The sequence below is a fragment of the Pseudorca crassidens genome, chromosome 12 (genome assembly GCF_039906515.1).
Source record: "Pseudorca crassidens isolate mPseCra1 chromosome 12, mPseCra1.hap1, whole genome shotgun sequence".
NCBI classification, from domain to species: Eukaryota; Metazoa; Chordata; class Mammalia; order Artiodactyla; family Delphinidae; genus Pseudorca; species Pseudorca crassidens.
The window spans coordinates 23,155,223-23,181,787 of NC_090307.1; the positions used below are offsets into that span (position 1 = coordinate 23,155,223).

The 26,565-nt window shown below is 42.4% G+C and overlaps 1 long non-coding RNA gene across 1 annotated transcript; it reads left to right on the forward strand.

The window, feature by feature from the left end:
• Positions 1–36: 36 nt before the first annotated feature.
• On the forward strand, positions 37–26,545 carry LOC137203282 (uncharacterized). Its single transcript, XR_010933023.1, has 3 exons — positions 37–216; positions 24,293–24,405; positions 25,498–26,545. It is a non-coding gene; the product is annotated as an uncharacterized lncRNA (long non-coding RNA).
• Positions 26,546–26,565: the final 20 nt, after the last annotated feature.

A 26,565-nucleotide genomic window follows, 5' to 3' on the forward strand; every position in this document is an offset into this window, starting at 1 on the left:
CCGGAGTGACGAGGGTCGTTCTGCGCAGGCGCCCGCGGGGCAGCACAGTCGGCGGGGAGCCCCGAGTCCCAACCTGGGATCGCCCTGGCCGAGGGCACTTCCCGCAAAGGTCGGGGGAAAGGCTGCTTGGAGGGAGTGGTCATCAGACAAATGGGCGTCCCTTTGCCAAAAAGTTCCCAAGCAGCGCGGGAGAACTCGGCGTGTAGTGGGTGTCCAGTAAGTTTATAAATAGCGATCAAAAGGGCCTCGTTTATGAGGACCAGCGTGGGCACAAAAATTAGACTTTAATAGCTTGCTCTGGGGAGAAGGTGGTTGTAGCGGTTTAGTACTTTGGAAAGAGACTAAGATGACTGCAGCCCTGGGTCACTAGATCCAAATGTGTTTAAACTCTTGAGATGCCTTCTTAGGTTGAAAAGGTGCGCAGGCCAATAATGGAACCATAGATTTGAGAGCCTGGACAGGTGTTACGAAAAGTCAGTGGTTCCTGTTGGAAGAGATTTAGTCAGACCTCGGAGTTGGAAGGGACTTTCAAGGTCCTACAAGACACCTGTTAACTAGGTTACCAGCTGGGTGGGGAAAGGTGTAAACTCTGCTCTTGACTTTATACTTCTTTTATTTGAAAATTTTACAGGATGAATGCATTTATTTGATATTTTTAAAATTTCAGAAAACACATACTAATTACATATATATTTTTTCACCAACCAGGAAATATTTCTGTTGGGGTCCCACCAAGACTAATTACTGTCGGAAGGCTCTAAAGTCATGTCTTAAGTCTTGTCGCCCAGAAACTGTCTATTCCCCCACCTATGTTTTACACCCAGTTCCCTAATCCCATGCTGTCGTCTCTTTCACAGCTTGGGCTCTTTCTTCTTCTGCACGACAGCCTCTAAAACTGTGTCTTCAAACTGGTGTTCCCTGGGGTTTATGAAGACTTTCCAAGACTAGTTTTAAGGGAATTCATTTCCAGATGCCTCACTGCAATGTGTACTATAGTCTAAAATTGCTCAGCTTGGGACTTCCCTGGCGGTCCAGTGGTTAACACTCCATGCTCCCAATGCAGGGGGCACGGGTTCAATCCCTGGTGGGGGAACTGAGATCCCGCATGCTGCATGTGGGCAAAGATTTAGAAAAAAAAAAAAATTGCTCAGCTTGAGAAAGCACCTGAAGACACAGCATCCCCCTTTCAAAACTGTTCTACTCCCGCTGTCCAACCAAAGTAAAAACTCTCACCCATTACTAAGGTGCATCGATCCAAGATGTAAAAAACCTCCAGGACAATGCAGAGGAACAAGTCAGAAATTGGTGACTGTGCTGAGAAAGTGAATGACTCAAAGCGAATGGTTATAAGTTATCTTGCAAGTCAGGTGGTTTTCAGTTATTTGCTATCAACAAAATTGAAGGAAAACCTAACTATGTGATTTGATTTTTCGCAGTATACCTTAGAAGGAGTTAAAAGAATTGATAACATTGCTATATCTGAACTTCCATTCCTATCTCTCGCAATTATCTATACACATGCATCTTGTCACCTTTGCCGTACTTTGTTGGCCAGAAGCAAATCACAAGTCCCACCCCCACTCAGGGGAAGGAGACCACACAGGACACGAACACCTAGAGGCAGGATCATATGGGGCCACATTAGAGTCTCTATTTATTTATTCAAAGGACAATTCCTATAAGCTCAACCTCCTCAGAATTTCTTCAGGTTCTGTTGCTTCCTTGTTTAAGGGAAACCTGACTTTCCCCTGGGGCACTGCTTCCCCTCCCCCTCTCAAGTCGTAGGTCCTGTATTTTCAACCATGAGCGTCATAGACTGGGCCTGGAGGTGAGGTAGGCCTCCTGCTTGCTCCTCCACAATACTTCCAGACCATCCCTCTCTCTCCTCCCCATTAACCTGCAGCTTTAAGTCTTGTCATTCAGTATCCCTCATCATTGCTCTCATTTCTCTTCATTTTTTCATCATTTGCTCTTGTCAGTCACTCCAGTACCATTTCAGTCTTAATCCTAAGCGTTTGTAATATATACCCGATAATCATCCCCATTCCCTGCCCTCTCAGTTCCATGACGTCTCCTCCAAGGATCTTGTCCTACCCTAACTCAGCCACTTATTCACTTGGCATAATCACAAGAGCCTCATCAAACTCAATAACTTCTTCACAGTTTCAAACCCCTCACACTCTGAACAGCCCCTCCTATTTCCATATTTCCCTGTAGTACTCGAACTCCAACAACTCTGCAATCTGCTTATCCTCTCTCCCATCCTTATCCAGCTTACACTCCTGGTCAGTCATTACAATCACTCCCTGGCACACCACACCTTCAACCCCCTTTCCTCTTCCCCCTTTGCCGTTACTGGGCAAAACCACAATCCTGATTCAAGCCAGCTCTCCATCTACTTCACATCAGCCCCCGTACATCTGAATGTGGCTAAAGAAAAACACAATCACGCTGGCTAGTTTCACTTTAATTTCATCACCTGGAACTTCAAGTGGGTCCTTAGTGCTGCCCAGGAATTCTACTTCCCTCCTCCATTCTTCTGGATGTCGTACCTCTCTGTCCTCCAACCTGTACCTCCTTCCCTCTCATCCTTGTTTTTGATTCATAACCTTGTTTCCTATTCCAGTGAGAAAGTTGAAGCAACGACACGAAAACTTACACAGAATCTCGCCATCTCATCTACCCATACCCACATACCAGCATCTGTAACCTCTTCTCCACCTTCCCTTCCATTATGTAGGTGAATTTTCCATGCTGCCAGCTAAAGCCAGTCCCTCTGCTAAGGCAATAGACCCCAATATCATCTTGCTTAATCAAGGGTGTCACCATCACTCCACCAATTATCCTCCCTTCTCTATCTTATCAATGTTTCCCTCTCTACTGGGTGATTCCCATAAACTTTTATAAGCAGCTGTTATTTCTCCAGTCCTACGAAATCTTCTCTTTGACCCACTTCCACTGGCAGTAACTGCCCCATTTCTCTGCTTCCTTTGCAATGAAACTCCTAAAAGAGTTTTCTGTGCTGTCTCTAGTTCTTCTCCCATTCTAGAGCAACAAAATACATAACATATGATACATTTAATATAAAGTTGAAAAACATGCCAAATATGATGTATATGTTAAGACTACATACATAGGTAATAGGATCATAACAACACACATGAGATTACATATGTGGCATATTTTAGGTCTTCAGCTGAGAGGGTCTCCCACCCTCTCTTAAACCCACTCCATTCATGCTTTCATCCTTATCACTTTGTCAAAACTGTTCTTGTCAAGGTCAACAATGAACTTCACATTGCCTAAGTCCAATGACCTATTCTCAATTATCATCTTAAATTGACCTCTTTGTAACAACTGATACAGCTAACCACTTGATTCACCTTTTTTTTAACTACACCCTCTTAGTTTTCTTCCTCATCACTTCATCAGATCCCTCATTCCCTTACTTCTTTCTTCTTTGTTGATTCCATCTCTTCTCCCAGACCTTGTAATGACTCAGGGCTCATTCCTTGGATTTCTTCTCTTTTCTATCTCTACTCACCTTTCATTGGTGATCTAATCAGGCCTCCTGACTTTCAGTACCATCTAAGATACATGAGATCATCATATATGATGACAACTCCCAAATTTATATCTTCAGCTGAGACCTCTCATTTAAATTCCAGATTATGATACCCAGCAGCCTACTGCACATCTCCTCCCTCAAATCTGTTCAGCCCAACAACCTCCCTGTCTCAGTTGATGAGAAGTCCACCCTTCAAGTTGCTCAGATCAAAAGCCCTGGAGTCATGCTGGACTTCCCTCTTTCTTATACATCCCATGTCTAGTCCAGAGTCAGAATATTCCTCACCACCTCCACTGCTTCCCCTGGTCTGTTCCACCATCATCTCATGCTTGGGTTAGTCTTCTAGAAGCTCTCCCTGCTTTCATGCTTGCCCCTTAGGGTCTATTCTCAACATAACGGCCAGAGTGATCCTCCTAAAATACAAGTCAGATCATATCATTCCTCTGCTTAAATCCCTGCAATGGCTCCTCATTTCACTCAGAGTAAAAGTCTGTATCCTTAAAATAGTCTCCAGGGTTCTATGAGATCTACACCGTCACCACACTTTGGATCATTACCTCTCTAATTGCATCTCCTGTTACTCTTCTCTTGGACGACTCTGCTGTAGACTTACTGACCTCCTAGCTGACCCTAGAAGACACCAGCCAGGTTCCCAAGGTAGGACCTTTGCATTAGCTGTTTCCTCTGCCTGGAACACACGTTTCCCCAGATATCTGCATTGCTAATTCCCTCATTTACTTTAGTCAAATGTCATCTTCTCAGTGAGGCCCACCCTGACCTTTTTGAAATCACAACCTATTCTGAACCCTCATTCTACACCCCAGATCACACTTACCCTGCTCTATCTTTTCCCATAGCTCTTATCTTCTAACATACTGTCTTATTTACTTATGTGTTATGCTTAGTGCTTATTGTCTGTCATCTCCCCCTAGAATGAAAGCTCCACAAGAGCAGGGATTTATCTGTAGTGTTTACTAAGTTATCCCAAGTGCCTAGAGTTCCTATTGACATACAGGAGGTGCTCAATAAATATTTGTTGAATGAATGAACAAGGTGTTTCATGCTTCTATCCATACAAGTGGAAATGAGAAATAGAGTTGACTCTGAACCCTATTTTATTCTGGCAAAAATATTCTACACTTTAATGGTTGATCAAAATTCATAGTATGTAATTTAGATAAATTAGATATTCAAAATTGAACCAAAAGAATAACAAAATTATATTGGTAATACAATTGAGATAAATGTTTTAAACTTAGAGACTCAAAGTTATTTTTATTTTTATAGGGAAATAAAATAGGCTGATCAATAAAAGACTTTCCAGCCTAAAATATTACATTAAAATGTTCCGGGGCAAGTGGAATGGAAATATAAGGTAAAGAGATAAAAAATGATGTTAAACTTCTTTTAAAGAAATGCTTTTTATGTATTTTTTAAATGGATGATAGATGCATCGTGATATTTAGATTCCCTTGGATACACTTAAAGAATGATGTAACAATCTTATTTTTAAATGCCAGTACCTATAATATGCCAAAAATAACAAACTTTGCCATTATTTAAACTTAAGATGAAACATTTTACATATGACCTTTAAAAATACAAGAAGAAACATAGTTTGTCAAATTTCTTTTAGGAGGTAAGCAAGAAATTTTGAAGACCACAGCCCCCAAAGGATCTAAACTACCACCTTTCCTGAGACCTCCCTGGGTGAAACGTCTCAATTCCCAGATCCATCTCAGTCCTGGGCAGGCAAAGGCTTGAAAGCTTTCTTTCCCTTTTGTTTTCTTTGATGGCTCCACCTCCTGTGAACTGGAGCTTCCCTAGGGTGAGGAGAATACAGAGTTTTAACCTTTTCATCCCAGAGATGGAGACAGAGAGCTCTCACCTCCTGTACTGCCCACCTAGGAAGGAATAGAATAATATGCAGTATTCTTGTGGAAATGACATAGCAATTAACAGCTCCAGGCAAGAGGTATTACATGATCATTTTGGGGTTAACCCAGTGTTTTGGGTTTTTTTTTACAATTATCCAAGTTGCCTTTGAAGATCACTTAACATTGATTAACCTGAACACTGTGTTTCCCACATTCCTAAAAGCACTATAGTAAACTCTGTCATCTCCTCTGGCTTAAAGTGTAGGAAGTTATGCTTGAGGCTGACTGTTGTGCATTTGACTATCAGGTGATTTGTTGTTTTAGCTTTAGAGGCGGCCAAAGCCAGGCTTGATGAGGAAGGGAGAAGATGAGTGGAGCCAAGGCTCCAGTTCCTTGCTTGCTTTTGCTCTTTCTTTCTTTTCCTTTCTTTTCTTTTCTTTTCTCTCTCTCTTTCTTTTCTTTCGCTTTCTTTTCTTTCTCCCCTTCCTTCCTTCCTTCTTTCCTTCCTTCCTTCCTTCCTTCCCTCCCTCCCTCCCCTCCTTCCCTCCCTCCCTCCCCCTCCCCCTCCCCCTCCCCCTCCCCCCTCCCCCTCCCCCTCCCCTCCCCTCCCCCTCCCTCCCCTCCCCCTCCCCCTCCCCCTCCCCCTCCCTCCCCTCCCCCTCCCCTCCCTCCCCCTCCCCCTCCCCTCCCCTCCCCCTCCCCCTCCCCTCCCCCTCCCCCTCCCTCCCCTCCCCTCCCCCTCCCCGCCCCCTCCCCCTTCCCTCCCCCTCCCCTCCCCTCCCCCCTCCCCCCTCCCCCTCCCTCCTCCCTCCCCCCTCCCTCCTCCCTCCCTCCCTCCCTCCCTTCCTTCCTTCCTTCCCTCCTTCCTTCCTTCTCCACCGTAATAGCTAGATCCAGCAAGGGCCACAAGGGCAGCTGTGGACAGATTCCTGAGGGGGGAAAGGGGTGAAAGCAGGAAGGAAGGAATCAGGTGGGAGGGGAAGGGAAATCCTGGCCCACCTTTGTCTGGTGGCAGTCCTCTAAGTATTAACAGAGGCTGGGAGGCAGCTGAAAGTGAGGGACAGGAGCAATGCGAGCCGTCTTTGTCAGTCCTAACCGTTCATGCGATGAACGTTTTATTCAATATCTACCAGGTACTGAGTTCTAAGGGCTTCTGAGATAAATCTACTATAGCACATGCCCTTGAGTACCTCCCAGTCAAGTGGGGGAAGAGTGAAGTGTTAGTAGACAATTCTGGTGATGTGGGGATGGAATATGTGAGAGAAAAGAGAAAGAGCAACCCCATCTTGCCTGCGGGAGTTCAGAAATCTTCACAAGACAGTGACATTTGAGCTAGATCTTGAGATAAAGCAGGAGTTTGCCAGTAGAAAGGGATTGAGCGGGGAATTTCAAGGCAGAGAAAACAGCCTAGAGATGTGGAAGTGGTTGGTGTGTTTGTAAATGATTTAAAGAAATTTCAATATGTAGCCACAGATATATTTGGCCATATACAAAACAAAACATAATATACTATTTATAAGAGGTTACTTACTGTGGCATTGTTTGCCGTAACAGGCTGTTGGGAATAACTCAAATGCTTACCAAAAGGAGGCTGGATAAATAAATTATGGCACATCCATACGAAGGAACACTATATAACTGTCAGAGTAAAGTTTTCTGCTGTACCTGTATGGAAAGATCTCCAAGGTTTACTGCCAAATGACAAAGCAAGGCCCAGGACAATGTGTATATTATGCTATCTTTTCTGTTAAAAAGGAGAAAAAGTAATGTGTATTTATGACAGCTGTGGTTGTGTGGAATGGAGTGGGAAGTGGGCAGATGGGGGATGGGTGGGAGGAAAGTTTTCACTGTACACTTTCTTTTGTTTTTGAACCATGTGAATGTATTCCCTATTCAAAAAATTAAATTGAAACTTGTTTGCAACTTGAAATTGAAAGGAACATATCTTCTTCTTCCTCTCCTATAAGACTCAGTGATCCTCTAGGACCCCTGATGTTTTTCAAGGTTGAGCACCCTTTCTTTCTGCTCCCAGACTAGACTGTGAGTTCCCTGAGGACAGAGGTTCTCTTCTCTCACTCCCTCCAGAGTGCCTAACACTGGGCCTTGCATGGAATGTTAGAATATTTGTTGAGTGAATGCACGGAGGGGAGAGGTGGGAGATGAGGCTGGGAAGATAGATTCGGGGCCAGCCTATGAAGGAAGACATGTTGATGAGTTGAACAATGGAAGACAGGTATGTTTGGGTTTTTTTTTTTTACAGTTTTATTGAGGTATAATTTTACATTTACAAACTTTTTTAGGTAGAGAGATGAATTTGGGTAAATGCATACATCGTATAACCTCCACCACAATCCAGTTTTAGAACACTTTCATCACTCCAAAATGTTCCCTTCTGTCCCTCTGCAGTCAGTCCTCACCTCCGTACTCCAGACCCCAGGTAACCACTGACATGCCTCCTGTTGCTAAGGTTTTGGTTTTTCTAGAATCTCATATAAATGAAATCTTAGAGTATGCAGATTTTTGTATCTGGATTCTTTCACTCAGTTGTTTTGGAGATCCAAAATGTTACTGTGTGTATCAGTAGTTAGTTCCTTTTTACTGTTCAGTAGTATTATATTGTATGTATATGCAAATCCATAGAAACAGAAAGTAGATTAGTGGGTGTCTGGGGATAGGAGAGAGGGGAATTGGGAAATATATGGTTTCTTTTTGGGGTGATGGAAATGTTCTGGCATTAGATGGTGCTGATGGTTGTACAAAATTGTGACTGTACTAAAAGACACAGAATTGTACACTTTAAAATATTAAAACTCATAGAAACAGAGAGTAAAGTGGTGGTTGACAGGGGCTGGGGGGCAGGGGAAGTAGGGAGATGTTGGACAAAAGTACCAGTTTCTAATTATAAGATGAATAAGTTCTGGGGACCTAATAGTATATGCTGACTATTGTTAACAATACTGTATTGTATACTTAAAAGTTGCTAAGAGAGTAGATCTTACATGTTCTCACCACAGAAGAAAAAACAATGTAATTATGTGAGGTGATAGATTTATTAACCTTATAATGGTAATCATTTTGTGATATATACATGTATCAAATCATCACTTTGTACACTTGAAACTTAAATGATGTTATATATCAATTATATCTCAATAAATGGGGGGGAAATAAAATGGTGAATTTTCTTTTTTTTTTGGCTTGTGGGATCTTAGTTCCCCCGCCAGGGATTGAACCCGGGGTCCCAGCAGTGGAAGCGCTGAATCCTAACCACTGGACAGCCAGGGAATTTCCAAAATGGTGAATTTTATGTTACATAAATTTAGGTAAGCATCACTGTCATGTTTACTAAGCAAATAGTCCTTGGAGGCAGACTGACTTGGTTCAGGTCCCCATTTCACTCCTTACATTGGACAAATTATTCCAAGCCTCAGTTTCTTCATCTGTGAAACGGGGGTAAAAAGACAGCCTTGTCACAGAGCTGTAGGGAGGACTTAATGAGATAATGCATGTAAAGCACTTAGCATGGTACCAACAAGCTCCTAATCAGTAATAGCTACTTTTTAATCCACCCACACCTGTCCTGTCTCAAGTCTCAATCTACAGGTGGTTAAACTGAACCATCAGGAGATTTAAAAAACTTGTCCCCATGTTGAGGGACATTCTATAAGAGTGGGCCTCTCACTGTTGTGGCCTCTCCCGTTGCGGAGCACAGGCTCTGGACACGCAGGCTCAGCGGCCATGGCTCACGGGCCCAGCCGCTCCGCGGCATGTGGGATCTTCCGGGACCGGGGCATGAACCCGTGTCCCCTGCATCGGCAGGCGGGCTCTCAACCACTGCGCCACCAGGGAAGCCCGAGAACTGATCTTTATTTGTTCAAAAATGTCAATATCATGACAGACTAGAGAATGGTTCTAGATTGAAGGAGACTCAATAGACATGACAACTATACGCGTGATTCTGAATTGGGTGTGGGGAAAAAAATGCTATCGAGGACGTTATTGGGACAATTGACAAAATTGTAATATGGGCAACAGAATCAATGTTAGATTTCCTGATTTTGATGACTGTAGTGTGTAGGGCCAGGACTAGGTGTGGCAAGCAAGACTCCTAGTGTGCAAAATTCAAGGAAGCCCCCCTTGGGATCACTCACTCCCAGGCCTTGCTCGCCTCCCCCTGGATCTGGCCCTGGTGTTGTGATGATGTAAGAGAATGTCCTTGTTCTTAGGAAGTACACACTGAAGTATTAAGGGGGAAGGCATACCAGTGTATGTAACTAACCCTCCAAGAGTTCAGAAACATTAATAATATTTATATAGGTAGAGAGAGAAAATATTAAAGCATATGTGGCAAAATGTTAACATTATAATTGGTGAATAGGGATAAAGGTATACAGAAGTTCTTTGTACTATTCTTGCAAGTTTTCTGTAAGTTGAATTTTTTAAGTCACTTGCCCATGTGATAAAGTTCCTTTAGCAGCAGAGCTGGAATTTGAACTCTGTAGGCTCCAGCCCACCACACACTGTACTGTATAGAGCTGCCCGGTGACCCTTATAGTTATAAGCTGAAGCCAGGGCCTTGGAGGGCCTCCTGATCAGGTGCCTTAGGAAGGAGGTGGACCAGGTGCTTTAGAGCAGTGTTTCTCCAACTTTTAACATGCCCACAAATCACTTGGGGATCTTGTTAAAGTGCAGATTCTGATTCAGTGGATCCCAGGTGGGGCTGGAGTGTCTACATTTCTAACAAGTTCACAAATGAGGCCGATACTGCTGCTCCCTGGATCAGAGTTCCAGAGGCAAGGTAGACTCTAGGGCCCAGAACTATAGGGGCTAAAATGCAAATTTTAGGGCTTCCTTGATGGCGCAGTGGTTGAGAGTCCCCCTGCTGATGCAGGGGACACAAGTTTGTGCCCCGGTCCGGGAAGATCCCACATGCCGTGGAGCGGCTGGGCCCGTGAGCCATGGCCGCTGAGCCTGCGCGTCCAGAGCCTGTGCTCCGCAATGGGAGAGGCCACAGCAGTGAGAGGCCTGCGTACCACAAAATAAATAAATAAATAAAATAATAATAAAATAAAATGCAAATTTTATTGGGGAGGGGAATAATGGTAAGGAACATTTAGGAGACAGTCCACAGTTTTGATTCTATGCACTTCAAATGGTTTTCAATCATAAGGTCAGCTTTCTTTTTTCAAACATCCTTTCATTCAATGTACATGCAGAGTGAGCCTACTGGATGCCACACTTTAGAGTAAGGAATTGAATGGTGATGAACATTAACTGAAAGGCTTATAATTTATCCAGTCTTTCCCCTTCCCTAGGAGACTCCAAATCAGCCTTAAATCTAGACAGTTTTTAGCCCAACAAGTGAACTTGGCATCTAACAGTCTCACAAAGCATCGAGCTGATCTCCCTGTGCTATGCAGCTGCTTCCCACTAGCTATCTGTTTTACATTCGGTAGTGTATATATGTCCATGCCACTCTCTCACTTCGTCCCAGCTTACCCTTCCCCCTCCCCATGTCCTCAAGTCACAGGCACAAGAGGGAACATTGCAGGCAGGGAGTGCTATAAATGATGATATCATCAAAAGCAAAAACAAACAAACAAAAAAGAGTTGGCATTTGTGCTATGGTATCATTTTAGGGATGTAAGAATTTTATAATGAATATTTGTACAAAGGGATTGTAGCTTTCAGCTCTAAGGGGGAAACTATTATACCTTAACATCACCAACATCTTTTATTTTTGAAGCATTTTTCCTGGGAGACAACCTTGAGGAAAATCATTAGCTTTACCTTGAACCAAAACTACAGTTACTATTTTCTTAGAGATTTGAGGATAATCAAGTGGCACCTTTTAGAGGGGAGGTACTTGAAGGAGAAGAAGGATGCTGTGAGCATCTCAGCAGCACACGCCCCACATCTAACCCTCAGGAAGGAGCCGTGTGAAGGGTAAAGACACCTGGTTCCAAGACTCAGCCCTTCAGTCCCCCTCTTCCAAGAAAAGGAGGCCGGCAGAGCCCTCACCTCTCTGAGGCTCCCAGAACACTTGCCACTGCTCTGAGCGTTTTCTTTCCCTTTTTCCCAGTGGCAGCTGCTGCCTCTCTGCTTTTGCTTCTTCCCCTTTCCTTTGCCTGGCTGACTTTCACTTCCCTGGCACTTCTGCTAAGCTGCACCCAGCTGCTGCCTTTTTTTTTTAACATCTTTATTGGAGTATAATTGCTTTACAACGGTGTGTTAGTTTCTGCTGTATCACGAAGTGAATCAGCTATACATATACATATATCCCCGTTTCCCCGTGCTCTGGTGTCTTCCTCCCACCCTCCCTATCCCACCCCTCTAGGGGGTCACAAAGCACCAAGCTGATCTCCCTGTGCTATGCGGCTGCTTCCTACTAGCTATCTATTTTACATTTGGTAGTGTATGTATGTCCATGCCACTCTCTCACTTCATCCCAGCTTCCCCTTCCCCCTCCCATGTCCTCAAGTCCATTCTCTACGTCTGCATCTTTATTCCTGTCCTGCCCCTAGATTCTTCAGAACCTTTTTTTTTTTTAGATTCCATATATATGTGTTAGCATATGGTATTGGTTTTTCACTTTCTGACTTACTTCACTCTGTATGACAGTCTCTAGGCTCATCTACCTCATTACAAATAACTCAATTTTGTTTCCTTTTATGGCTGAGTAATATTGCATTGTATATATGTGCCACATCTTCTTTATCCATTCACCTGTCGATGGACACTTAGGTTGCTTCCATGTCCTGGCTATTGTAAGTAGAGCTACAATGAACATTGTGGTACATGACTCTTTTTGAATTATGGTTTTCTCCAAAATATACAAGCAACTTATGCAGCTCAGCTGCTACCTTTTAACTGTCCCCACACTTCCTGCCCTCCGCTCCCTCCCTGCCTATGGCTACCCAGAGCTTGCCGGAGCCTGGCCTGCAAGGTGAACCTGGTGGAGAAGCACTGCAGGATCCAGGGTCTGCTCCTAAGTTGCGAGGGGGCCACAGCCCTTTCTGAGGTGGCGCGAGACTCCTCCATTGCTGGGTACCTGCATATCCATGTACGTATCTTTAATCGCCAAGGAAATGAGAAGGCCCTGGAGGCCACTGGTGGTCAGAGCTGTTTCCTCTCTCTCCTTTTCAGGGATGCTGGTTATCAGGTCAGCTCCTACCTGGTTCAACAATAACACCGATCCTCTCTAAAAAAGATGGCCTGGCTCAGAAGCCCCCTCCAGCCTGGATGCCCATCTGCCCTCCCCAGCACATAGATAAATGGCTTTGCAGGGGAAGTTCTGGTCTGAACTTGCCTGAGGCTATGCTGGTTAGTTAGAATGCAGGTCCTAAATCCTATCCTAACCACAGTCCACAAAGTCCCCTGGGATAGGGTTCTTTGTTGGAGGGTTTGACCCAAAGGCCCTGGAAGGCAGGCTCATGCCCTCCTCCCCTACAGCCTGCCCTAACTGCTCCCCCAGGGAGCAAATCAGAACTGATTCTTCAGCAAAGGAAAAAGCCACAGTGGGCAATCACAGGCCAGGCCTAGGGTTTGCCTCCCTCCCTTCCCCACTTTTCCAACTCTCAGTCATCCGTAGGGCCCAACCCTCTGTCTACCAGTGACTCCGTCTCAGCTGATCTCATCCAAAAAACCACAAGCCCCCAACTGGCACCTGACTTCCTACCATCTTGTGTGTTTGCGTTCTCCTTCATTAGGAGACAATAAAATAGCGGTGGGCGTTATGGATGAGTTTTGGAGTCAAGGGACCTGTGTTCAAATCCTTCTCCATCACTGTGTTCCTAGGCAAGTTACTGAATCTTCTCGGCTTTAGTTACTTCATCTGTAAAAATAGGTATCATCATACTTCTTTAACGTTTTTTCCCTGAGAATTAACTGAAAATTCTCTCCAACAAAAATTTATTGTGTCTACTGTTTGCCAGGCACTGCTCTAGATGGGGATGTAGTGGTGTATGAGACAAATTCTTTGTCTTTAAAGCACTTACATTCTACAGACAATAAACGTAGCCAAACAAATAATATAATATTAAATAGTGATTTTTTTTTCAAAAAGATCATAGAGAATGACTAGATTTGGAGAGAGGGTGGAGTAGTATTTTAAATAGGGTGATTAGGGAAGGTTGTCTGAAGAGGTGACATCTGAGCAGACCTGAGGTGTAAAGGAGTGAGCTATGCAAAAATCTGGGGAGAGCAGGTATAAAGATCCTGAAGTAGAAATGAGCCTAGTGTGTTAATGTGACAACAGTAGGATCAGTGCAGATAGGACAGGGTAAGAGAGAGGAGCAAGGATGGAGATAAGATCAAAGAGGTAATACATGTGGGAAAGATTTAGCATGTAGTAAGTGCTCCATAAGTTATTCTTGAAGGGATCTCATTTTCCTAATAAGGCTGTATGCTCTTGAGGGCATTCATATTGAACAAATATTTACTGAGTGCCTACTAGGTGTCAGCTACAGTGCTCCAAGATAGGGATATAATATGAACAAGACAGTCGTGGGAGAGAAAAATAATAAGAAAAGGAGCAGGGTGCAGTGCAGGATTGCAACCGTAGGAGCTGAACTTGGACTCAGGGGCATCCTGATGCTTGCCATGCTCTTATACAGCACTGCTTAGGGAAGTGCCCAGTGAATCATTATTTGAATATTAAGAGATGGAAAAAGAGATACAGGGTAAATATGAACCAAAAGAACTCCATTTAATATTACTCAATATAGACCTTAAAGTAGAAAACATCCTAAGGGACAAAGAGGACTTCATATGCAGTATAGACTGAGAAGCTATAAAGATTATAAAATATATGCACTTAACAATATCACTTCAAAAAAATATAAAGCAACAACTGATAGAAGAATCAACAACCGTAATTGGACATTTAATATAGAGATCTTCCTTAACTTACTGTGGGGTTATATCCTGATAAAAAGTTGAAAACACGTTTAATACACCTAAACTATTGATCATAGCTTAGCCTAGCCTACCTTAAGCAAGCTCAGAACACTTAACATTAGCCAACAGTTGGGTAAAATTATCTAACACAAAGCCTATTTTATATAATAAAGTGTTGAATACTTCATGTAATTTACTGAATACCATACTGAAAGTGAAAAACAAAGTGGTTGTATGGGTACAGAATGGTTGTAAATGTATCAGTTGTTCACCCTGGTGATCTTGTGGCTGACTGGGAACTATGATTCACTGCCACTGCCCAGCATCAGGAGAGAGTATTGTACTGCATGTCGACAGCCCAGGAAAAGATCAAAGTTCAAGATTCAAAGTACAGTTTCTACTGAAATTGTATAGCTTTCCCATCATCGTATATTTGAAAAATCTTAAGCTGAACCATCATAGGTCAGGGACTGTGTGTATTACCTTAGAAACTGATGGATCAAATAGTTTTTTTTAAGAAAGTGAAATATATATATATTTTTTAAAAATAAATTTTATTTATTTATTTATTTTTGGCTGCATTGGGTCTTCGTTGTGGTGCATTGGCTTCTCATTGCGGTGGCTTCTCTTGTTGCGGAGCACTGGCTCTAGGCGCACGGGCTCAGTAGTTGTGGCTTGCGGGTTTTAGAGAGCAGGCTCAGTAGTTGTGGCGCACAGGCTTAGTTGCTCCACAGCATGTGTGATCTTCCCGGACCAGGGCTCGAAACTGTGTCCCCTGCATTGGCAGGTGGATTTTTAACTACTGCACCACCAGGGAAGCCCCTATAAAACATATTTTAATGACTCAATTAGTAAGCTCAGTCTGTTAGAGAGCTTTATACTCAACAAATAAAGAATATATATTCTTTCCAAGAATATATGGAATAGTCTCAAAGATCAGTCATGTACTAGTCGTGCACCTCAATAAATTCCAAAGAGTTAACATCATACAGCCCATGTTCTCTAATGAAGAATGCAATATATTTAGAAATCAATAACAAAAGGATAGCTTAAAATTCCTAAAAATCTGAAAATGCAAAAAATACTATTAAATACCAGAATAAAGATATTAAAATAAGGAAAATTACAAAAAAATGAAACACCACGTGTCAAAGTATATGTAAGGTAGTCCTTAAAAGGGATATATAGTGCCACATGCACTTATTTAACAAACAAGAAATATTGAAACCAAATGAGCTAAGCGTTCAATGCAAAAGCCCATAAAGATAAGGGCAAAAATCAATGACATTTGATGATGGTGGGGGAGAGGAAAGAAAAGCAATAAATATGAATAGCAAAATCAAAAACTAATTTGTTGAAAAGAAGGATAAAGGAAATGAGTATATTGGTGTCATTGAGAACTGAGATTTTGACATGGCAGAAAGGAGATATACATGCAAGATGGATGAGGTTACATACTTCTGAACTTGAATTGAATGTATGTGGGGCTTCCCTGGTGGCACAGTGGTTAAGAATCCACCTGCCATTGCAGGGGACACGGGTTCGAGCCCTGGTCCGGGAAGATTCCACATGCTGCAGAGCAACTAAGCCCGTGCACCACAACTACTGAGCCTGCGCTCTAGAGCCTGTGAGCCACAACTACTGAGCCCCTGTGAGCCACAACTACTGAGCCCCCATGCCACAACTACTGAAGCCCGTGTGCCTAGAGTCCGTGCTCTGCAACAAGAGAAGCCACTGCAATGAGAAGCCTGTGCACCGCAATGAAAGAGTAGCCCCGGCTCGCCGCAGCTAGAGAAAGCCCACGCACGGTAACGAAGACCCAACACAGCCAAAAATAAATAAAATAAATTTTAAAAAGAGGCCAAATTCATAAATTTTAAGGGGAAAAAAAATCCATAGATTTGATGAAATCAAAATTAAATATTTCTGTCCTATGGAGGCCATCATAAATGGAACTAACAGACAAGTGGTCAGTTGGGAAAAGTTATTTGTAATGTTCAAAATCAACAAAAAATAAATACTTACAATATTCAAAAAAAGTCCTTTAAGATAGCTTTAAGGAAAAGACAGGGAATCTGACAAAACTAAATGAGCATAGGATAGGAAGAGGCAATTCACAGGAGAAACCTGAATTACTAATAAGTCTACTAAGAGATGTTTAACCTCATTAGTAATCAGTGAAATGTAAATCAAAACTAAATACCATTTTACACCTCTCAGATTGGAGAAAAGAAAATCAGATGCCATTAACTGCTGGCAGTGGGTGGGGCAACAGGACGCTTAAGGTGCTCCCAATGGGAGTGTAAGTGACTGCTCCTGGCGTGGTCATTCAGGAGAGCCCTGGGCATTACTGCGTGAGGATAAGGCTGGGTAGCCCTAAACCCCAGCAGTTCCACTCCTGAGCTTATCCTCAAAAGAAACTTAAGGCTGTTGTGAGAATCAAATGAGCTACATTCAGGAATCAAAGATTAGTTTTGCCCCATCCCTTTTTGGCAAACTCTTATTTCCAAGTGGCTCTCAGACTTTTTCACCTGGATGTACGTAATGAAGTTGGCAAAAGGGATCTAGAAAGGGAATACCCTTTCACAAGATGACTGATTGCCAGCACTTGTCAGTCACTTCCTGGTTAACAATCATAGGAGCAACAACACTTTACACCCTTTGGGCACTTAAAAATTTGCTAAGCATTTTTGCACGTGTGATCTCATGTCAGCTATTCAATAATTCTGTGAGGAAGGTGCCATTAACATTTTAAATTAATTTATTCAATTAAAATAAATTTTTTTAATTGAAATATAGTTGATTTACAATATTTTGTTAGTTGCAGGTGTACCGCAAAGTGATTCGGTTATGCTTATATATGTATATATCTGTATTCTTTTCCATTACAGTTTATTACAAGATACTGAATATAGGTCCCTGTGCTATACAGTAAATCTTTGTTGTTTACCTTTTTTTTTTTTTTTTTTTTTTTTGTGGTACGCAGGCCTCTCACTGTTGTGGCCTCTCCCGTGGCGGAGCACAGGCTCCGGACGCGCAGGCTCAGTGGCCATGGCTCACGGGCCCAGCCGCTCCACGGCACGTGGGATCTTCCCGGACCGGGGCACGAACCCGTGTTCCCTGCATCAGCAGGCGGACTCCCAACCACTGCGCCACCAGGGAAGCCCTGTTTATCTATTTTATATATGGTAGTGTGCATCTGTTAATCCCATACTCCCAATTTATCCCTGCCCCTTCCCCTTTGGTAACCATAAGTTTGTTTTCTATGTCTGTGAGTCTGTTTCTGTTTTATAAATAAGTTCATTTGTACTAATTTTTATATTCCACATATAAGTGATATCATATAATATTTGTCTTTGTCTGACTTCACTTAGTATGATCATCTCTACGTCCATTTGTGTTGCTGCAAATGGCATTATTTCATTATTTTCTATGGCTTAGTAATATTCCACTGTATATATATATATACCACATCTTCTTTATCCATTCATCTGTCAATGGACACTTAGACTGGCTTTTGTAAATAGTGCCTCTATGAACATTGGGGTGCGTGTATCTTTTCGAATTAGAGTTTTCTTCTTTTCCGGATATATGCCCAGGAGTGGGATTGCAGGATCACATGGTAGTTCTATCTTTAGTTTTTTAAGGAACCTTTGTACTGTTCTCCACAGTGGCTGCACCAATCTACATTCCCACCAACAGTGTAGGAGGGTCCCCTTTTCTCCACACCCTCTCCAGCATTTATTTGTAGACTTTTTGATGATGGCCATTAACTCTTTTTTTTTATAGATAAGGAAACAAAGGCTCAGAAGATAAAAATCCAAAGAAGTCTCATAGCTACTACTCAGGATTGTCAGGATTTATATTGGATCAGATGGCTAGGGAGCACAGTGACCTGTTAGGTTATATTAGTTACTACTCTTTTGGTTGCAAATAATAAAACTTTGACAGGAACAACTGAGGCAGGAGAGCCCTAAGGTGATGGGGAAGGCTTTCATTTCTGCCCAAACTACAGCTGCTCTTGTCCTAGCTTTTCCTGATCTGTAACCGCTCACAGCTCCTCCCTACTCTGCCCTCAGCATTGACCACACCAGACCCACCTCCTCAATCTCATCTACCATCATCACTTCCTTCCAAGGCCTCACTTAGCAGAAACCACCACGGATGAAGCCACCACTGCTACTTTAAGGGCATTTGCATTAGCAGGATCTTAAAAAAAAAAAAAAAAATCAGGAAAGAGTGATGGGAGGGAAATAAGACAAAGAAAACAAAATGCCTAAAGAAAATATACAAATGGCAAAAATATACTATTGAAAAGAGGCTCAATAGTAATAGTCATCAGTGAAATGCAAATTAAAACTACAGTGAGACACCTCTTTATGCCTACTAGGATAGATAAAATTAAAATGACTTGCCATGCCAAGAGCTAACAAGGGTGTGGAGTGCCTGGAATGCTGGTAGGTGTGTAAAATGGGACAGTCACTTTGGAAAGCAGTTTGGCAGTATCTTAAAAAATTAAATATAGGGCTTCCCTGGTGGCGCAGTGGTTGAGAGTCCACCTGCCGATGCAGGGGACACGGGTTCGTGCCCCGGTCCGGGAGGATCCCACGAGCCCCGGAGCGGCTGGGCCCGTGAGCCATGGCCGCTGAGCCTGTGCGTCCGGGGCCTGTGTTCCGCAACGGGAGGGGCCACAACGGTGAGAGGCCCGCATACCACAAAAAAATATATATATATATTAAATATACATTTACCATACCCAGAAATTCCACTCTTAGATGTTTATCCCACTGCCCCAAGTTGAAAATATGTCTTCACAAGGACCTGTACACAAATGTTCATAGCATCTTTATTCAAAATAGCCAAAAACTGGAAATAACCCAATGTCCATCCACAGGTGAATGTACAAACAGATTGTGGTAAATTCATTCAATGATCCACTATACAACAATAAAATATCATGAATTATTGGTACATGCCAAAACATGGTGGTTGGGACACCCAATTTGGGCATCTATATGTTATATACAGTTAAATAATTAGTTATTCTTCTACAGTATTTATAGTTTGGAATATTTATGTTGCAGTTCTTATGTTAACTAACCATTCCTTGTGGTGTTTCTCAGCCTTGCCTGATAATAAGAACCTATGAATATTACCTTATATGGCAAAAGGGACTTTTCGGATGTGATTAAATTAGGATATTGAGGTGGAGAGATTATCCTGGATTATCTGGGTGGGCCTTATGTAATCATAATAATCCTGACTAATGAGACACAGGAGGATTTGGAGTCAAAGGGAAAGCAATGTGACGTTGCAACCAGAAGTTGAAGTGGTGCACTTTGAAGATGGAAAATGGAGCCACAAGGCAAGGAATACCACTAGAAAGCCACTATGAGGGACTTCCCTGGTGGCGCAGTGGTTAAGAATCTGCCTGCCAATGCAGGGCACACGGGTTTGATCCCTGGTCCAGGAAGATCCCACATGCCGCAGAGTAACTAAGCCTGTGTGCCACAACTACTGAGCCTGCGCTCTAGAGCCCGTGAGCCACAACTACTGAGCCCACATGCCACATCTACTGAAGCCCGTGCGCCTAGAGCCTGTGCTCCACAACAAGAGAAGCCACCACAATGAGAAGCCCACACACCGCAACGAAGAGTAGCCCCTGCTCGCCGCAGCTAGAGAAAGCCCACGTGCAGCAACAAAGACCCAACGCAGTCAAAGATAAAAAGGAAAAAAAAAAAAAAGCCTTGTTGTTAGAAAGCCACTAGGAGCTGAAAAAGGCAAGAAATTAATTTTCCCCTCAGAGTCTACTGAAGAAACCAGTCCTTTCCACACTCCGACATTCGTCCATTGAAACTGATTCTGGACTTCTCATCTCCAGAGCTGTAACATAATAAATTTATGTTGCTTTAAGTCACTAAGGATTTTGGTAATTAGTTACAGCAGCAGTAGTAAACTAATACACCTGGGTTATTTGTTAAATGTACAAATTACCATTCTTCTCCCCTGTAAATTCTGATCGCATTGGTCTGAGTGGGAAGCCCAGGAATCTGTTTTCTAACAAAGGTCCAGGTGATTTTTACCTTCAGACAAATTTTGGAACTACTACTATAGTGGATGGTGATAGCCCAGCCAAATTCCTCATCACCAGTTTTCTGGTAACAGACCCCATCTGCTTGCTTTGATTTGCATGTGGAGACATGACCAAGGATTGATGAATCCTGGAACTCACCTGAGTGTTTGAGACTGGTCCATGGGTGGACATATGGCTCACACTGGCCAATCACAATCCTTCTCTGTGAATTTATACATGGAAGCCATGCTTTTTCTTTGTGCTGGGATTGCTGTGCTAGGATGGATCATTGGCCTGCCTTTGCTGGCAACCATCTCTGACTACACGGAGGAAGCCCATCTGCAGTAGGAAAGGGGATAACAAACAGAGGAGAACAGAGTTAAAAGTTAGAAGGAGAGAGAGGGAAAACCCTGATTCCTCTGAGCTCTGGAACCAGTTGCATCTGATGCTGGTACCATCCCTGTTCTTTGGACTTGTAAGAAATCGATAAATTCTGTTATTGTTCAAGCTCATTGAATGGGTATTCAGTCCTCTAAAATATAAAGGCTCCTAACTATCATACTGGGGTGTTATGTGGAATAGATCCCTTACATTGTCTGGCTTTCTCTTCACCCCTTTCTATGTCCAACATCAAATGTTTCATACTTGTCTATGCCAGTTTACACTCATCTGATCAGAATATATATGCTAACCGCATGGAGATTTTAGTCATTCTGTCCCTACCACTCATGCTAACTCCTTTACATCATAAACCAAGTAGAGTCCATCCCCATCAGCTGTATGTTCAGGCTACTTCTCTTTCTACTTCTGATCCTGTTCCCTCCTAACTATTTAGTGACAAGAAATTCTGGGGTGGTGGCTCTTTTCCAGTGAAAACAGACTCTGCAAAACTATGATTGTTTTTATTCAAAGTTCTGTCTACAAAAATATCTTCTGCTGCCACATTATGTGGGGTTTCATAGGCATCTTTAGCTTGAAGTAAGGAGCAAAGAGGTTGAGTACTTGATTGGAAGATTCCCCACCACTATTCAAGTTATTTTTTCAATGATTGTTTTTGATCTTTCAATCCCAAAGTTTCTCGGTTCTAGCAGATGCAGTTAAACACAGTTATCTGCAACATTTTCCTGGTATAAATCTTCATTGCCAAGGGGATGGGCCTATAGCATTACAAACTGGGACTGACCAAAGGAGCCTTTACACACAGACCACCGTTGGTGAGTACTGTCAGGTCCTTCGTACAGTCTGGCTGTAAAACTTGGTGGAAGAATTCCTAACTTTTCCCTCTGCCCGGAGAGTGGAAAAGGACACTGGCTAATAGTCAGAAAACTGAATATAGTCTTGGCTCTGCCATTTATTACCACTTAGTAAACTTAGGCAAGTCAGTTAACACCTCTTGGTTCTAATTTCTTCATCTATAAAATGAGATTCATGATACTCCCCTACCTGCCTACCTTACTGGGTGATTGTAAACATTAAACAAGGTATACAGACATAAGGTATTATTATGCACTAAAACAAATGTAAAGTTTAATAATGGAACCCTACTCCTAGACATCTTTATTTAAACCTGGGATTGTAGAATTGTGACTGTTCTACTTCTAAGATTGAAAAAGTGGATTGCTTCTCATAAATCAATTGATTTAATATCCATACATTATAATGAGTTAGGAATTATGTGGGCTCATATACAGAGTAACATCAAATTTGGAATATCAGGATATTGCCATATGCAAATGGTTGAAGATTCAAAGTATGGATACACATAACAATGTAAATAGATGCTACAAATTTCTGCAACACATGCCTAAAAACAGTCTTCAGCAGATATTTCTAAATTCTGTCTAGATTACAGCTTTTGAACAAAACAAAAGCCCAATGAATTTGGACCAGAGATCTCTAAAATCTCCTCCACCCCACAACTGTCTTTATTTAGTACTAAATTTAGAGCAGATGGAGAAACCAGCAAGCAAGACAATGCCTGCATGTGCTAATAAATTAATACCGCTGAGCCAAACCGGTAGAAAAATCTTGAGTGGGCTCTACATGTTAGCTGAGCTACAAAGAATGCAGGGCTCCCGCTTTTGAGGAGTTTATAGTCTATATAATTTACATATGCTATTGTTTACCAACATTTTTTGAGAACTTACTATATGCCGGGCACTATTCTTAGTGTTTTACTCATATCAACCCATTTAATCCTCCCAACACCGCTGTGAGACAGATACTGTTATAGTATCCAGTTTACAGAGGAAGACACTGAATCTCATAGAAACTAAGTGACCTTGCGCAAGGTCACATGCTACTGACAGAGCTAGGATTTCAAACATCGCACTCTTAGCCACCATGCTAAACTGCTCTTCTAGAAAGACACAGATAGAAAGGAATAGAATGTCCTGTGACTTCACTTCCTATTTACCATGAGGATATGGGCTGGGGGTGCAGAGTGAATTATTTCCTTGAAGAAATGATTTCATATTGAAAAATGATAGGGGTCTCCCTGTCATTCAGTTTATATACATGCATTCATTCAACAGATTTTTTTGAGTGTCTATCTAGGTCAGGCTGCTCTGATGAGATGACATTTGAGCAGAGACCCGAAGGAAATGAGAGGGCGAGCTATGAATGTAGCTGGGGATGGAATGTTTCAAGCTCAGGAAACAGTAAGTAGAAAAGCCCTAAGGTGGGCACACGCTTGGTGTGAGGAACAGCGAGGTGACAGAAAGAGCAGAGGATGATAGGAGATGAGATTGGAGCAGAGTGAGATTTACCACGAAGCCAATGACACTTGCCTGGACCTCTGTTCCTGAGGGGAATTTTGGGAGTCGTGGAGAGTTCTAGATGGGGTGGTGGAGCCAGGCTGCAATCTGGAAGAATCTCTGTGTAAGCACGTCTGATAAATTGCCTAAAGAGATATCAGAAGAAAGGGATCTGAATTAAATTGTTGAGATTTATTTTCTAATTCTAAATTAACATCAATTCTGTAACTAATTTTATATTTGTAGTTTGCATTCTTTTCCTTAGCAAGGACCCACGTTCCTCTTTCCTTTCCCTCCTGTTCACCTATGGTATAAGCCTCAGGTTTGGCAAAATCTTGGTCCCACCCTAGACCAGGGAGATTGGAGGTGGCAGTGGTTAGGGCTGATCACTTAGGACCTGGTAGAACTTGGTTGGGATTTTGACCTTTACTCTTGAGTGAGACGCAATATTATTGGGGAATTTTGAGCAGAGTAGCGATGTGACCTTAATTATCTTTCTAAGGGATCACTCTGACTGCTGACCTTGAGGTGGACTGTGTAAAGAACTGTACAGTTGAAATACAAGGAGAACCACATATGTCATTTTAAATTGTTTGGTAGGCACATTAAAAAAGTCAAGTGACAGGTGAAATTAATTTTAATAATACATTTTATTTAACCTAATATGTCCAAAATATCATTTCAACACATAATCAATGTAAAAAATGATTGAAATATTTTATATTCTTTTTCTCATATTGTGTGAAATCCAGGGAATATTTTCCACTTATAGTACATCTTGGTTTGGACTAGTCACATTTCAGATGCTTAGTAGCACATGTGGCTAGTGGCCTAAACAGATTCAAAGCAATGTGTCCTGGACCCAACCTTCCTAAACTGGGGGGTTGTAGGTACTCCCTACTCACCCTCTGGGTTGGTGGAGTACTCTAAGGGCAGTTTCCAAACTCCATGGGAGTTAAAGCTGAAGTGAATGATGAGGGAACACCCCGGGCTCAGATCTGAGGTTTGACAATGATAATGTCTAACTTGTATATAGTACTATCGGTTTTAATTGTTTATCTATGTTAAATCATTTAATCTTCATAACAGTTTATTCATGGCAATCCTATTACCATTCCAGATTCACAGATGAAGAAACTAAGGCAAAAGAGAGATGAAATAATTTATTCAAGACCACACTGCAGTTTTACTTCAGAGTCTATGCTCCCATCTACTACGCCAGTGGTCCTCCCGGTAAAATATTTCATCATTCCTGTTCTCCTTTTGATTGTTTTCCATTCTACTTACCTTAATTAATAGTATTCTTATGCTTTTTTTTTTTTTTTGGCGGTACGCGGGCCTCTCACCATTGTGGCCTCTGCCGTTGTGGAGCACAGGCTCCGGACGCGCAGGCTCAGTGGCCATGGCTCACGGGCCCAGCCGCTCCGCGGCACGTGGGATCCTCCCGGACCAGGGCACGAACCCGTGTCGCCTGCATCGGCAGGCGGACTCTCAACCACTGCGCCACCAGGGAAGCCCTTTTATGCTTTTTTGCATACTTTTATTGATCACTCTATCATATTTTCCTGTAACAAAAATCTGAATATATTGAAAACAATTTTTTTATATTTCTTGTGACCAAAAAATTTCTTATGGATTGACTTATTATTAAAATTATAAGTAGTTATAATTGATCGAAATAACCTAATTACAAGTTACTAATATGAAAAGTTAAATTTTATTGGAAATACATTTTTTTTTTTTAATTTATTTTTGGCTGTGTTGGGTCTTCGGTGCTGTGTGTGGGCTTTCTTTTTAGTTGCGGTGAGCGGGGGCTACTCTTCATTGTCGTGCGCGGGCCTCTCGTTGGGGTGGCCTCTCTCGTCTTGGAGCTCCGCCTCTGGGTGCGCGGGCTCTAGAGCACAGGCTCAGTAGTTGTGGCGCATGGGCCTAGCTGCTCTGCAGCATGAACCAGGGCTCAAACCCGTGTCCCCTGCATTGGCAGGCGGATTCCTAACCACTGCACCACCAAGGAAGCCCCGGAAATACATTTCTTAAGTGAGATCAATGAGTCGGTTTTTTTCCTTTTTTTACAATCAGTTCTGTGTCCATTTTTATGGTCAGGCCACTTAAGATGGCTGTTGTACATCCTCTGCTAGATCAGTGCCTGCTTTACCAAAACTATGCACATGACTGACCTTCCTATGTATTTGGTCCAGGCCCCAGCTGGTGATTGTTCTTGTCAAAGGGACAGTGAGGGGCGTGCCCCTCTACTGGTTTCCCTGGTAACTAATGAGTCCACCTGACATTAATTCCCCTATAACTGGTAATCTCCCCTTCCCCCAGAGAGGAAGACAGCTACCATGTCCTGACTGCTGGCTGCCACACACGATGGGGTGTCGCTCCAGGACCTTGCTTCAGACGTGTAAGCTCCATCCATTAAACCATTGTCTCTGTTGCTGACTCCGGGCTCTTTTATTGGTCTTGAAGCTGGGCAAGCACAGGCCTTGTAGGCCTGTGGAGTGCAGCCCAAGACCATTGATAAATATTACTTAACACTAAAGCATGACCAGGTTCAGTACCCATACTATCTCTAGTTTTCATTTTTATAGATATGAGCCCTGAGAATCTTGTTTTATAAGTGAGTAAATGGGGATGAAAATAACTTTGTAATAATAATGTTACTCAAGTTTTCGAACCATGTCCAAATTGTGTACCAAAAATTACGTAGCGATTGGTGATTGCCAGAGGCTGGGGGGACGGGGAAGCAGGGGGTTGTTGTTCAATGGGCATAAATTTTCAGTCATGCAAGATGAAAAACTACTTGAGATCCATTGTACAACAATATGTATATAGTTAACAATACTGTAATATACACTTGAAAATTGTTAGGGTAAATTTATATTATTGCAGGTTTTTTGTGGTTTTTTTTAACCACAATTACAGAAAAAAAGAGTCAAGCCTGATCCATCAACTGATGGATAGCTAAACAAAATATGGTATATCCACACAACGGACTACTTATTATTCAGCCATGAAAAGGAATGAAGTTCTGATACATGGACATAAACTTGGATGAACCTTGAAACATTATGCTAAGTGAAAGAAACCAGAAGATCATGTACTGTATGATTCCATTTATATGAAATGTCCAGAACAGGCAAATCCACAGAGACAGAAAGTAAATTGGTGCTTGCCTAGGGCTAGGGGGACGGGAAGCTGAGGGGTGATAGTTAAAGAGTAAGGGGTTTCTTTTCTGGGTGATGAAAATGTTCTAAAATTAATGACAGTGATTGTACAACTCTGTGAATATACTGAAAGTCATTGAAGTGTACACTTGAATAAATTGTGAGGTATGTAAATTATATCTCAATAAAACCGTGTTTGAAAATTACATAGTGACTATATTCGTTT